This window comes from Tachyglossus aculeatus, chromosome 1 (assembly GCF_015852505.1).
Source record: "Tachyglossus aculeatus isolate mTacAcu1 chromosome 1, mTacAcu1.pri, whole genome shotgun sequence".
NCBI classification, from domain to species: domain Eukaryota; kingdom Metazoa; phylum Chordata; class Mammalia; order Monotremata; family Tachyglossidae; genus Tachyglossus; species Tachyglossus aculeatus.
The window spans coordinates 146534233-146548019 of NC_052066.1; the positions used below are offsets into that span (position 1 = coordinate 146534233).

General features: G+C 46.9%; 1 protein-coding gene across 2 annotated transcripts in view; it reads right to left on the reverse strand.

Annotated features, from left to right (window-relative positions):
• The window catches only part of RCOR1 (REST corepressor 1), a 142785-nt gene that overhangs the window by 51562 nt on the left and 77436 nt on the right, over window positions 1–13787 (reverse strand). The window lies entirely within an intron of this gene.

Below are 13787 nucleotides of genomic sequence, written 5' to 3' on the forward strand. Positions count from 1 at the left end.
TTCAATCGTATTTATTGATCACTTACTGTGTGCAGAGCACTGTACTAAGCGCTTGGGAAGTACAAGTTGGCAACATATAGAGACGGTCCCTACCCAACAACGGGCTCATAGTCTAGAAGCGGGAGACAGACAACAAAACAAAACATGTGGACAGGTGTCAAGTCATCAGAATAAATAGAAATAAAGCTAGATGCACATCATTAACAGAATAAATAGAATAGTAGATATGTACAAGGAAAATAAACCGAGTAATAAATCTGTACAAACACATATACAGGTGCTTCGGGGAGGGGAAGAAGGTAGGGTGGGGGGGATGGGGAACACTTACTATGTGCCAAGCACTGTTCTAAGCACTGGAGTAGGTACAAGATAATCCGGTTGGACTCAGTCCCTGTCCCACATAGTCCCTGTCCCAGTCTTAATCCCTGATGAGGTAACTGAGGCACAAAAATCAAGTGACTTGCCCAAGATCTCACAGCAGGTAGGTAGTGGAGCTGGAAGTGGAACCCAGGTCCACTGACTCCCGTGTCCGTGCCTGTCCTCTAGGCCATGATATTGTAAAGTATCCTAAATCTGATGTTGGTCAGTCACCCCTAGAGTATCCATATTTTAGTGTTCTTCCTCTTTGGAAGCCCTGTTCCCTGTCTTCCTCCATCATCTCTCCAATTGGCCTTCAACACTTTCCCCTGTCTCTTTCAGGAGGGCATCCTAATTGGAATTCAAGTAAATCTGGCTGTTACGTTTAACAGAACCCTCTGTAGCCTAATAAGTTTAAATTGTAGTAAAACAGACTAGAAATCTACTAGAGATGCTTAGAAAATGTTTAGGAGAAGCAATGTGGCCCAGTTGATAGAACACAGACCTGGAAGTCAGAAGGACCTGGGTTCTAATCCCAGCTCCGATGCTGTGTGATCCTGGGCAAGTCACTTGGCTTCTCAGTTAAGGATGTGGTCTGTGTCCAACCCGATGAACCAGTGCGGGGGGGAAAATGTCATCAGGTTCTTCTGAGAAAGAGGGGAAAACAACAGCAGGACTTGTGCTGGAGTGTTACACTAAGATGGCATCTCCTCCAAGCAGCTTTCCTAGACTAAGTCTTCTTCCCCTATCTGCCCTCCCCTCTGTATGATCTATGCATTTGGGTCTGTAACCTTTAAGCACAGATTTTCATGCCATTCATTCAATCGTATTTATTGAGAGCTTACCATGTGCAGAGCACTGTACTTTGCCATACCCACAGCACTTAAGTACATATCCATCTATACTTTATTTTAATATCTGTCTCCTCCTCTAATCTGTAAATTCCTTCTGGGGAGGGATTGTCTTTATTGTATGGTATTGTCCCAAGTGCTTAGTGCAACAGCCCTGCACACAAGAAGTGCTCACTAAATACCAGTGATTGATGGATTTACCTTTCCAGCCCTGACCTCTTCCTTCTATGCAGTCTCACATTTCCTCCTGCCTCCAGGACATCTCTACTTTAGATGTCCCAATGACGCCTCAAACTTAACATGTCCAAAACAGAACTCCTCATCTTCCCACCCAAACTCTGTCCTTCCCTTGACTTTCCCATCTCTGCAGACAACACCACTGTGTGCCCTGCATCACGGGACTTAACCTTAGCATTATCCTCGACCCATCTTTCACATTCAATCCACACATTCAGTCTTTGGCCAAATCCTGTCAGTTCCAGCTTCACATCTCTAGAATCCGCCCTTTCGTACAAACTGCTACCATGCTGAACCAAGCCAAGTAGCCCTGCCTTGACTACTCCACCAACCACCTGTCTCTTCACACTCCAGTCCACATTTCACGCTGCTACCTGGATCATTTTCCTAAAAAAAAATGTTCAGCCCATGTCACCCGACTTCTCAAAAACCTGCACTGGTTGTCCATCCATCTCTGCGGCGGACAGAAGCTTCTTACCTCAGCTTTAAAGCAATCAGCTCTCTCCCTCCTACCATATCTGATCTCCCACTAGGACCCTGTTCACTTCTCAAAAACCAAAACATCTATCTCACCGCTGACCCCTTGTCCACATCCTCCCTCTGGCTGGAACTCCCTTCCCGCTTCATATCTGACAGAACACCACATTCTCCATCTTCAAAGCCCTACAAAAATCCTATCTCCTCCAAGAGGCCTTTTCTCACTTCCCCTGTTTGCTCTCCCTTCTGCATCACCGATGCTCTTGGGTCTGTACCTCTTAAGCATTTGGATTTTCACCCCACCCCGACAGCATTACATAATTTAATATCTGTCTCTCCCTCTAGTCTGTAGGCTCCATGTGGACAGGAATCATGTCTATCTACTCTATTGTATTAAACTCTCCCAGACACTTAGTACAGTGCTCTTTCCACAATAAGCGCTCAATAAATACCACTGACATTGATATGACTTTGATTTTATGAAAAGTTTTTCTGAGCTGGCCAAAGACACTCAATTAAAAGGATTTTAAAGAATCTTAAATTGAAAATGAATTTAAATCCTCAGATATCTGTATTGTAAGTGAAAAAGGGTGCCAACGGAACAGTACTAGGACATAACGATTCCAACAGGGTGAACATTTTGGGCTGGTGAATTAGTGAATTCTGCTACCTACGCAAGGCTCTGATCAGTAATGCCTTAATTTAGAAACACTTAGTACAGTGCTCTGCCTGCATTAAATGCTCAGTAAATACCAGGACCACCAAGCATCAACAAGTCAGTCCCAGAATCGTCCAGGCTCTGCTGACAATATTTCTGGAGCCCAGGCTCAGTTCCTAAAATGTTTGGAAGGAGGAAATGATTCCGAGTGGGAGATAGGACAGCAGGTTAAACAGGTATGAAGCTGAGGCGAGTCCAGCCCTTCTCGCCGAAGAGTCGGAGGCTGTGGCAAAACATAAGGCACATTTAGGTAACCAACGTCGCTAGGAAGGAAATCCCCGTCAGTCATCACAAAAAGTCAAATTAGAAAAGCCAAAAGGAGGATAACCAAGAAGGTGGGGATTAAATACTAAACCAACAGGATTTTTGCCCAAAGGCCATTCCAAACATTAATGTCTTTTTGGAAGGTGTGGTTCGACAACTGAGTGAATGACTTGCACATTCCTTTATTTGGAACATGCTTTAAACAGGTCACTGTAGTGATTCAGTCCCTAATTAAAAAGGCTGTGAGCAAGGTTCTGTTTGCTCAGAGCAAGTTGAAATGGACCACCTCTGGAACAATGGTTCCCAAACTGGGGCTCGGCAGCAGAAAAGAGTTTGAGGACCACTACAGAAGATGGATCGTTGTTGAATTAAGACTGAATTGGGCAGCCCTGGACAGATAGTAGTAGCAGTGAGGCCTAGTGGCAAGAGCACGGGCTTGGGAGTCAAAAGTCATGGGTTCTAATCCTGACTCTGCCACTTGTCTGCTGTGTGACCTTGGGCAAGTCACTTAACTTCTCTGTGCTTCAGTTACCTCCTCTGTAAAATGGGAATTAAGACTGTGAGCTCCACGTGGGACATCCTGATTATCTTGCATCTACCGCAGCACTTTGAACAGTGCTTGGCACATAGAAAGTGTTTAACAAATACCATCATTATTATACTAGTAGGATGACATCTTGATTATTAGGGAAATTGGAGCCCACCACAGAAAGAAATTTAGGTTGAGTTCAGAAGGCCTCTTTGTCTCCCAACAGGTGGAGTTGGGGTGGGATTGGGTACCTCACAGCCGCTAGAAAGGGTTCCAAATGACACTTTGGGCACCTCTCTGGAAGAGTCTGAAGACCCAGGCTGTCGTAGGAGGGCAAAACAGATATACCAGGGCACTGCTGGGTTTTACTGTTGGGACTGTAGACACCACTAGAAGATATTTAATAGAGGACAGAAACTGCAGTTGGTCAGATCACCACCGGTAAGCACTTGTGACCCTTGCACTCCACTAACTCTGGCAAATTATCCAAAATAGAAACTGGAAGGTCCAAATCTACCCCAAGGATTCACTCAGTGGCGGCAGCCGTGGGAAATTTTCATTTCCAGAGACCTTTGCCAGTCCAGCATGCTTGGACTTGCTATAGCTCTGGTCCTTCAAAGGTCACGGGACACTGACCGAAAAGTGCTATTTTCAATGGCTGCCATCTTTAGTGAATGAGTTTTGCTCTGGATAGGATTTTTAAAAAGGACAAGAGGCAAATTCGAGTTCTAAAGCCTGATCAGCTTTCTTAAAATGTCATCTGCTGTTAAAATCACGTCTCACCTAGAAAAGACTGCTTTGCTTCTGTCGAGAAGCAGAGCCCGGGAGTCAGAAGGCTCTGGGTTCTAACTCCAGCTCTGCCACTTGTCTGCTGCATAACCTTGTACAAGTCACTTCATTTTTCTGTGCCTCAGTTCCCTCATCTGTAAAATGGAGACGGAGACTGTGGTCCCCATGTGGGACTGGGACTGCGTCCAACCATATTATATTATTGTATCTACCCCAGCGTTTAGCTCAGTGCCTGGCAAATAGTATGTGTTTAACAAATACCATAAAAAAAATTAAGATAGAAAGGAATACCAGATCAAAAACCCAAGTACTACAAATCAGTTCAAATATCTGGTTAGCACCCTTGGGGATTTATTTATATTGGTGGGGGTTTTTTTCATAGTATTCATTAAACACTTACTATGTGCCAGGTACTATACTAAGCATTGGGGTAGTTACAGTCTAATTAGGTGGGCACACACATGGGGCTCAGACTCTAAATCTCCATTTTACAGAAGAGGCAACTGAGACCACAGTCATGTCGCAGAGAACAGGCAGAGCCAGGATTAGAACGCAGGTTATTCTGCCTCCCAGCCCTGTACTCTATTCATATTGAGAGTTTATTGAAAGGGTGGGAACCTGAATTTCTTCAGTGTTGGGGTGGCATTCCTTTTAAGTGTTCATTCACTTAGAACACTTAAGTTGCAATTCCACGCCATTCTGAAAACCTTGATTGTACTTTAATCCTTCCCCTTCAATATAACTGCTTTTCAGCTGTGGTTTTCAAAGCACTTGGTAAGCACTAATCAAACCTCAGTAGCACTAGGAGACATGTATGGCTTCATCTCCCACCATTTTGAGCACATAGATACTGACAAAGAAAAACAATGGGCTTCTGAAAAGGATATCGAATTGTTGTGCTAGACATCCCTAGGGAAAATTAAATCCTTCCAGGTTGCCCACGAAAATCAAAAAGACACCTCTTCTTTTACTGCCTGCGTGCTTCTTAGAAAAAGAGGCAGGATAATGGAAGAGGTAGGCAGGAACCATGTCTGCTAACTCTGTTACAGTGCATTCTCCCAAGCGCTTAGAAGCAGCATTGTCTAGTGGCTACAGCATGGGCCTGGGAATCAGAAGGACCTAGGTTCTAATCCTGGCTTTGCCACTTGTCTGCTGGGTGACTTGGGCAAATCACTTCACTATGCCTCAATTACCTCATCTGTAAAATGGGGATTAAGACTGGAAGCCCCATGTGGGACAGGGACTGTGCCCAACCTGATTAGCTTGTATCTACCCCTGAGCTTAGAACAGCCCTTGATACAATCCTCTGACTTCTTGGCTGCCTTTGACACTGTGGGCCACCCCTTCTCCTCAACACATTATCCAACCTTGGCTTCACGGACCCCATCCTCTCCTAGTTCTCCTCTTATCTCTCCAGCTGTACATTCTCAGTCTCCTTCTCGAGCTCCTTCTCCCCTTCCCATCCCCTTACTGTAGGGGCTCTTGGTCCTCTTTTATTCTCCATCTATATTCATTCCCTTGGTGAACTCATTCGCTCCCACGGCTTCAACTATCATCTCTTCGCAGACAACACCCAAATCTACATCTCCCCTGTTCTCTCTCCCTCCCTCCAGGCTCATATCTCCTCCTGCCTTCAGGACATCTCCATCTGGATGTCCACCCGCCACCTAAAGCTCAACATGTCCAAGACTGAGCTCCTTACCTTCCCTCCCAAACCCTGTCCTCTCCCTGATTTTCCCATTACTGTGGACGGCACTACCACCCTTCCCGTCTCACAAGCCCACAACCTTGGTGTTATCCTTGACTCCGCTCTCATTCACCCCTCACATCCAATCTGTTTCCAAAACCTGCTGGTCTCACCTTCGGAACATTGCCAAAATCCTCCCTTTCCTCTCCATCCACACCACTACCTTGCTGGTTCAATCTCTCCATCCTAATCCTCCTCGACCTCTCAGCTGCCTTTGACACTGTGGACAACCCCCTTCTCCTCAACATGCTATCTGACCTTGGCTTCACAGACTCAGTCCTCTCCTGGTTCGCCTCTTATCTCTCCAGTTGTTCATTCTCAGTCCCTTTTGCGGGCTCCTCCTCCCCCTCATCCCCTTACTGTGGAGGTTCCCCAAGGTTCAGTGCTTGGTCCCCTTCTGTTCTCAATCTACACGCACTCCCTTGGTGACCTCATTCGCTCCCAAGGCTTCAACTATCATCTCTGTTGCCAATTTGTACTTCCCAAGCGCTTATTACAGTGCTCTGCACATAGTAAGCGCTCAATAAATATGATTGATGATGGCACCCAGATCTACATCTCTGACCCTGCTCTCTCCCCCTCTCTCCAGGCTCGCATCTCCTCCTGCCTTCAGGACATCTCCATTTGGATGTCTGCCCGCCACCTAAGGCTCAACATGTCGAAGACTGAACTCCTTGTCTTCCCTCCCAAACCCTGCCCTCTCCCTGACTTTCCCATCTCTGTTGACGGCACTACCATCCATCCCGTCTCACAAGACCGCAACCTTGGTGTCATCCTCGACTCCGCTCTCTCATTCACCCCTCACATCCAAGCCGTCACCAAAACCTGCCGGTCCCAGCTCCGCAACATTGCCAAGATCCGCCCTTTCCTCTCCATCCATACCGCTACCCTGCTCATTCAAGCTCTCATCCTATCCCGTCTGGGCTATTGCATCAGCCTTCTCTCTGATCTCCCATCCTTGTGTCTCTCCCCACTTCAATCCATACTTCATGCCGCTGCCCGCATTGTCCAGAAACGCTCTGGGCATGTTACTCCCCTCCTCAAAAATCTCCAGTGGCTACCAATCAATCTGCGCATCAGGCAGAAACTCCTCACCCTAGGCTTCAAGGCTGTCCATCGCCTCGCCCCCTCCTACCTCACCTCCCTTCTCTCCTTCTACAGTCCACCCCGCACCCTCCGATCCTCTGCTACTAATCTCCTCACCGTACCTCGTTCTCGCCTGTCCCGCCATCAACCCCCGGTCCACGTCATCACCCGGGCCTGGAATGCCCTCCCTCCCAACATCCGCCAAGCTAGCTCTCTTCCTCCCTTCAAGGCCCTACTGAGAGCTCACCTCCTCCAGGAGGCCTTCCCACACTGAGCCCCTTCCTTCCTCTCCCCCTTGTCCCCCTCTCCATCCCCCCCATCTTACCTCCTTCCCTTCCCCACAGCACCTGTATAAATGTATATACGTTTGTACATATTTATTACTCTATTTTACTTGTACATATCTATTCTATTTATTTTATTTTGTTAGTATGTTTGGTTTTGTTCTCTGTCTCCCCCTTTTAGACTGTGAGCCCACTGCTGGGTAGGGACTGTCTCTATATGTTGCCAACTTGTACTTCCCAAGCGCTTAGTACAGTGCTCTGCACAAAGTAAGCGCTCAATAAATACGATTGATTGATTGATTGATCTCTCATCCTATCCCAACTGGATTACTGCATCAGCCACCTTTCTGATCTCCCATTCTCCTGTTTCTCCCCAATTCAGTCTATTCTTCACTCTGCTGCCTGGATTATCTTTCCACAGAAATGCTCTGGGCATGTCACTCCCCTCCTCAAAAATCTCCAGTGGTTGCCTATCAATCTTCACATGAAGCAAAAACTCCTCACTCTCGGCTTCAAGGCTGTCCATCACCTCGCCCCCTCCTACCTCACCTCCCTTCTCTTCTTCTACAGCCCAGCCCGCACCCTCCGCTCCTCTGCTGCTAACCACCTCACTGTGCCTTGTTCTCGCCTGTCCCACCATCAACCCCTGGCCCACATCCTACCCCTGGCCTGGAATGCTCTCCCTTCACACATTCACCAAACTACCTCTCTTCCTCCCTTCAAAGCCCTACTGAGAACTCACCTCCTCCAGGAGGCCTTCCCAAACTGAGCCCCCCTTTTTCCTCTCCTTCTCCTCCTCCCCTCCCCATCGCCCCCCTTCCCTCTGCCGTCCCTTCCTGTCCCCACAGCACTTGTGTATATTTGTACATATTTATTACTGTTTATTTTATCAATGATGTGTATATAGCTATAATTCCATTTATTCTGATGGTATTGACACCTATCTACTTGTTTTGTTATCTGTCTCCCCCTTCTAGACTGTGAGCCCATTGTTGGGCTCTATATGTAGCTGATTTGTACTTTCCAAGTGCTTAGTACAGTGCTCTGCACATATAAGCGCTCAATAAATACGATTGAATTAATGAATGAACATAGTAAGTGCTTTACAAATACCATTATTATTATCATTACTATTATTACAGCTCTCTGCACATAGTAAGCCCTCAAACACGATGGATTGAAAAGGTATGGAGACTAGCAGAATTTCAGTAGAATTTCTTGTGAAATTAAGTTCTCAACTACGGGTCCTCCCAGAGATATGCAAATCTCAAATGCCCTCCCTCAGTATTATTTTGAGGTAAAGTGTGAATGGCTCTAAGTTTATTGCATCATTTTGCCATTAATTCACAGTTAAGCAACAATGAGTAAGCAGTTTGCATCTCTTTCCACAGTGCTGTGCTTTCCTATGACTTATTAACCCAGTCAAAATATAGGGTGTACACAGTCACGCAGTCTCTGAGTTCTTTGCTATCCCAGGGTTCACTCCTAATCCAGTTTCCAGTTCCCCTCGCCTACTCTGGTCTCCACTGAAAGACTCACAGAACATACCCACCATGGCCAAAAGACAGGGCTAGGCACTGCTGATATGAAAGCTATTTATCAGGAATTGTAGTGAGAACTATCCCCAGGTGGCAGGGGTGGGGCTAAGCCACTGCAAAAGGCATGCCTGAACCCCAAAATATCTTATTGTTAAAGCTAACACTTTTCAAGCTCAACGGCTTGAATGTTGAGTTCTCGTTTGAAACTGATTGCCATTATGGAGGTGAGTGGAAGAAAACCACAACTCAAAATAACATTAAATCTCTTCCTTTTTTTGGCAACTGGGAGAAAATTGCAGGATTATGAAAAGGGAAATTGTCCCCTTAAAGTTTTACACAGTATATCAGATGCAAAAACTCATCTCAAAGTAGCGTGCTAAATTACTGTGAAGATAAAAGAGCTCTGTCTATAGTGCCCTATGATAATAGCAAATACCATAATAATGACAAATGTATTTATTATTATTGTTATCCCTACTTAATCTACTTTTCTAAGTGAAAAATAGCTGGAGGCTAAAAAACAAAGAGAACAAAGTGACTTCAGTGAAATTTGATTTTTAAATTTGTGAAGTTTAAAAAAATCTTTAAAATTGTAACTAATCATTCCTACTCCTAGCTGCTCTATCAATTCATGACATTATAAACTAGTTTCCCTATATGATCTTTTCTTCTTATGAATTTTCCCATTAAATTCAAGGAGCTTCCAAAATCTGCCGTTTTTCGATATCTTTGAGAGTCCTGTAGCTGAGATACTGAACTGCCTCCTTCTCCTATCCTGGCAAAATCATTTCCTTATCAGCCCTTTCAAAAACAAAGTGGAAGAACATGGAACTCCATCCCTGGAGAGAAACCTCCAAAGCTTCATGCCAGAGAGGGAAAAATCACTGAAGGGCTCCCTCCCGCCTTCTCTGTGTTAGGCTGTTGCCTGGCCTAAAGGAGCTTCACATATGGCAGAGTTTCATTTGCTGTAGTTGGGAGTAGAAACTGGTTACAGCAGGGGTTAGCAACCTGGGGCACATACCTGCCTTTTCTAGGTGTCGAAAGTAACTCTTCAAAAAGGCCAGGCATTTCGGGGTCGGGGGAGAGGAGAATACAGCCGCCAAACGCCCCACAACAAGCGGTGCCATTCCCCGACATGGCCCAGCAGACGCAATCTACCTAAAGCCGCAGCAGACGGCAAAGACCTGCTCGGCTCTGCCCAGTCCACTGCTGCCAGGGCCCACTGTTGGGTAGGGAATGTCTCTATATGTTGCCAACTTGTAATTCCCAAGTGCTTAGTACAGTGCTCTGCACAGAGTAAGCGCTCAATAAATACGATTGATGATGATGATGAGGGAGGGAGGACAGTGGGCAGCTGGCTCGGGTCCCTCCCCCCAAGTGGACACTATGAAGGCTAAGGACCTGGTCCCTCATCTTCTCTGCTCCATCTTCCCTTTTCCTCTCCCTTCCCTGCCGGCAGCAGCATCTGTTGCGATGAAGCAGCTGTGCAGTGCAATGATGTCATCATGCATCATCGCGTGGGGGGAAGGGGGGTGCGACTCATAAATTGCACAATTGGCTCTTTGTGCATCACCTGCTCAAAAGTTTCATTTTGCCTGGCTCTTCTGCACAAATGGGTGGCTAGAACAACATTAGGACCCGGGAGAAGATGATGCCACTAATGCCAGGCGTCATAAAGAGCAGTTACAAGAAGCGACCATTTGGTGGCGCCAGCATCAACACTTTTTTAAAAAAAATCAATGATGTTCATTGAATGCATACTATCATCATCAATCGTATTTATTGAGCGCTTACTATGTGCAGAGCACTGTACTAAGCGCTTGGGAAGTACAAATTGGCAACATATATGTAGAGACAGTCCCTACCCAACAGTGGGCTCACAGAGCACTGTACTGAGCGCCTGAAAGAGTACAATACAGCACAGCTGGTAGACGCAATTCCCTGCCCACATTGAGCTTACAGTCTAGAGGAGAGATGGCATTTCTTAAGCGCCTACTATGCGTCAGGTGTTGGGGTAAATACAAATCAATCAGGTTTGACCACCGCCCCGTCCTACGTGGTTGGCTGAAGAAAGTCTAGGTTGGAGGGAGAAGGATATAATCCCCATTTCACAGGTGAGGCCACTGAGGAACCATGACTCGGTGGAAAGAGCCCGGGGTTTGGAGCCAGAGATCATAGGTTCGAATCCCGGCTCTGCCACGTCTGCTGTGTGACCTTGGGTAAGTCACCTAACTTCTCTGAGCCTCAGTTCCCTCATCTGTAAAATGGGGGTGAAGACTGTGAGCCCCACATGGGACAACCTCATTACCTTGCTTCCCCTCCCCAGCGCTTAGAACAGTGCTTTGCACATAGTAAGCGCTTAACAAATGCCATTATTATTATTATAAATTAAGTGACTCGCCCAAGGTCACACAGAAGGCAACTGGCAGAGCCAGGATTAGAACCTAGGTCCCCTGACCCACCAGGCCATTCTGCTTCTGCACATTTACTTGTTTGGAGAGGCATGGGGAGCTGCGGGAAAAACCAAAGGAGTGAGACATTCAAGTGGTATTCGTTAAGCAGTTACTCTGTGCCAACCACTGGGCTAGATACAAGATAATCAGGTCAGACACCGCCCTCATCCCATGTACGGCTCATCAGTCTGAGGGGGAGGGAGAAGAACAACACATGAAGAGACAAGACTGAGGCACAGAGAAGCTGAATGACTAGCCCAAGGTCACACAGCAGGAGGTGGTGGCAAAGGGATAAGAACCCAGGTCCCTTGACTCACAGACTCCTTCTCTTTCCACTAGGCAGAGAGTGCAAGACAGCTTGCCAAGTGGCAGAAGCATGGTGAGCGACCCAGACTCCATCTCCCCGCTGCTTCTTAAACTCCTGAGCCAGGTGCCCCAGGCTGCGGGATCTTGACAACTCCCTATCTTTCTCTTGCATTTCCTTCTTCCAAGTTCCATTCTGCTTGGCAATTCTGGGACAAGCCATTAGAAAGGGGCCGCCTGACCCTTCATCAGGATTAAATAGGCGGTGCTAGCGGGTGGAAATGGCTGAATATTTAGCTTTGATTTTTCGAACCGAAACAGACACGGTTAACAGCTCTTTTTTATTTTAAGATCAGGGCCTATTAATAATAATAATGATAATAATAATAATGATGGTATTTGTTAAGTGCTTACTATGTGCAAAGCACTGTTCTAAGTGCTGGGGAGGTTACAAGGTGATCAGGTTGTCCCACGGGGGGCTCACAGTTTTAAACCCCATTTTCCAGATGAGGTAACTGAGGCACAGAGAAGTTAAGTGACTTGCCCAAAGTCACACGGCTGACAGTTGGCAGAGCCAATCAATCAATCAATCAATTGTATTTATTGAGCGCTTACTATGTGCAGAGCACTGTACTAAGCGCTTGGGAAGTACAAATTGGCAACATATAGAGACAGTCCCTACCCAACAGTGGGCTCACAGTCTAAAAGGGGGAGACAGAGAACAAAACCAAACATACTAACAAAATAAAATAAATAGAATAGATATGTACAAGTAAAATAAATAAATAAATAAATAGAGTAATAAATATGTACAAACATATATACATATATACAGGTGCTGTGGGGAAGGGAAGGAGGTAAGATGGGGGGGATGGAGAGGGAGACGAGGGGGAGAGGAAGGAAGGGGCTCAGTCTGGGAAGGCCTCTTGGAGGAGGTGAGCTCTCAGTAGGGCCTTGAAGGGAGGAAGAGAGCTAGCTTGGCGGATGGGCAGAGGGAGGGCATTCCAGGCCCGGGGGATGATGTGGGCCGGGGGTCGATGGCGGGACAGGCGAGAACGAGGTACGGTGAGGAGATTAGCGGCGGAGGAGCGGAGGGTGCGGGCTGGGCTGGAGAAGGAGAGAAGGGAGGTGAGGTAGGAGGGGGTGAGGGGATGGACAGCCTTGAAGCCCAGGGTGAGGAGTTTCTGCCTGATGCGCAGATTGATTGGTAGCCACTGGAGATTTTTGAGGAGGGAAGTAATATGTTCAGAGCGTTTCTGGACAAAGATAATCCGGGCAGCAGCATGAAGAATGGATTGAAGTGGAGAGAGACACGAGGATGGGAGATCAGAGAGAAGGCTGGTGCAGTAGTCCAGACGGGATAGGATGAGAGCTTGAATGAGCAGGGTAGCGGTATGGATGGAGAGGAAAGGGCGGATCTTGGCAATGTTGCGGAGCTGAGACCGGCAGGTTTTGGTGACGGCTTGGATGTGAGGGGTGAATGAGAGAGCGGAGTCGAGGATGACACCAAGTTTGCGGGCTTGTGAGACGGGAAGGATGGTAGTGCCGTCAACAGAGAGCCAGGATTTGAACCCATGACCTCTGGCTCCCAAGCCCATGCTCTTGCCACTGAGCCATGCTATTGGCACAGGGACCAACACTCCCGACTTCACAATAAGGCAACGTGCCTGACTCACCCCCAGTGACACAGCACAGACCATCTCATAGTTCTAACTCTCCCCCAGCGACCTAGCAGAGACCATCCCACTCCCGAGTCCCCTCCATTGATCCAGAATAGATCATCCACCACCTCTGAGTGTCCCCCTTTGCCCCTGCGATGCAGTGTGGGATTCTGATCCATGAGAAGCAGTGTGGCCTGATAGAAAGAACATGGGTCTGGAGTCAGGCTCTAACTATGCTTTGCAAGGTCCCTGCTATGCGACCTTGGGCCCATCGCTTCACTTCTCTGTTTCCTCGTTTATAAAATGGGGATTAAATCCTACTTAGACCATGAGCCCCCTGTGGGACAGGGATTGTGCTCAACCTGATTATCTTGTATCTACCCCAGTGTTCAGAGCAGTGCTTGGCTTAATGCTTAATAAATACTAATAATAGTACAACCACCATCACTAATAATAATAATAATAATTTCTTTAAAATCTGCCATTTAGTCCT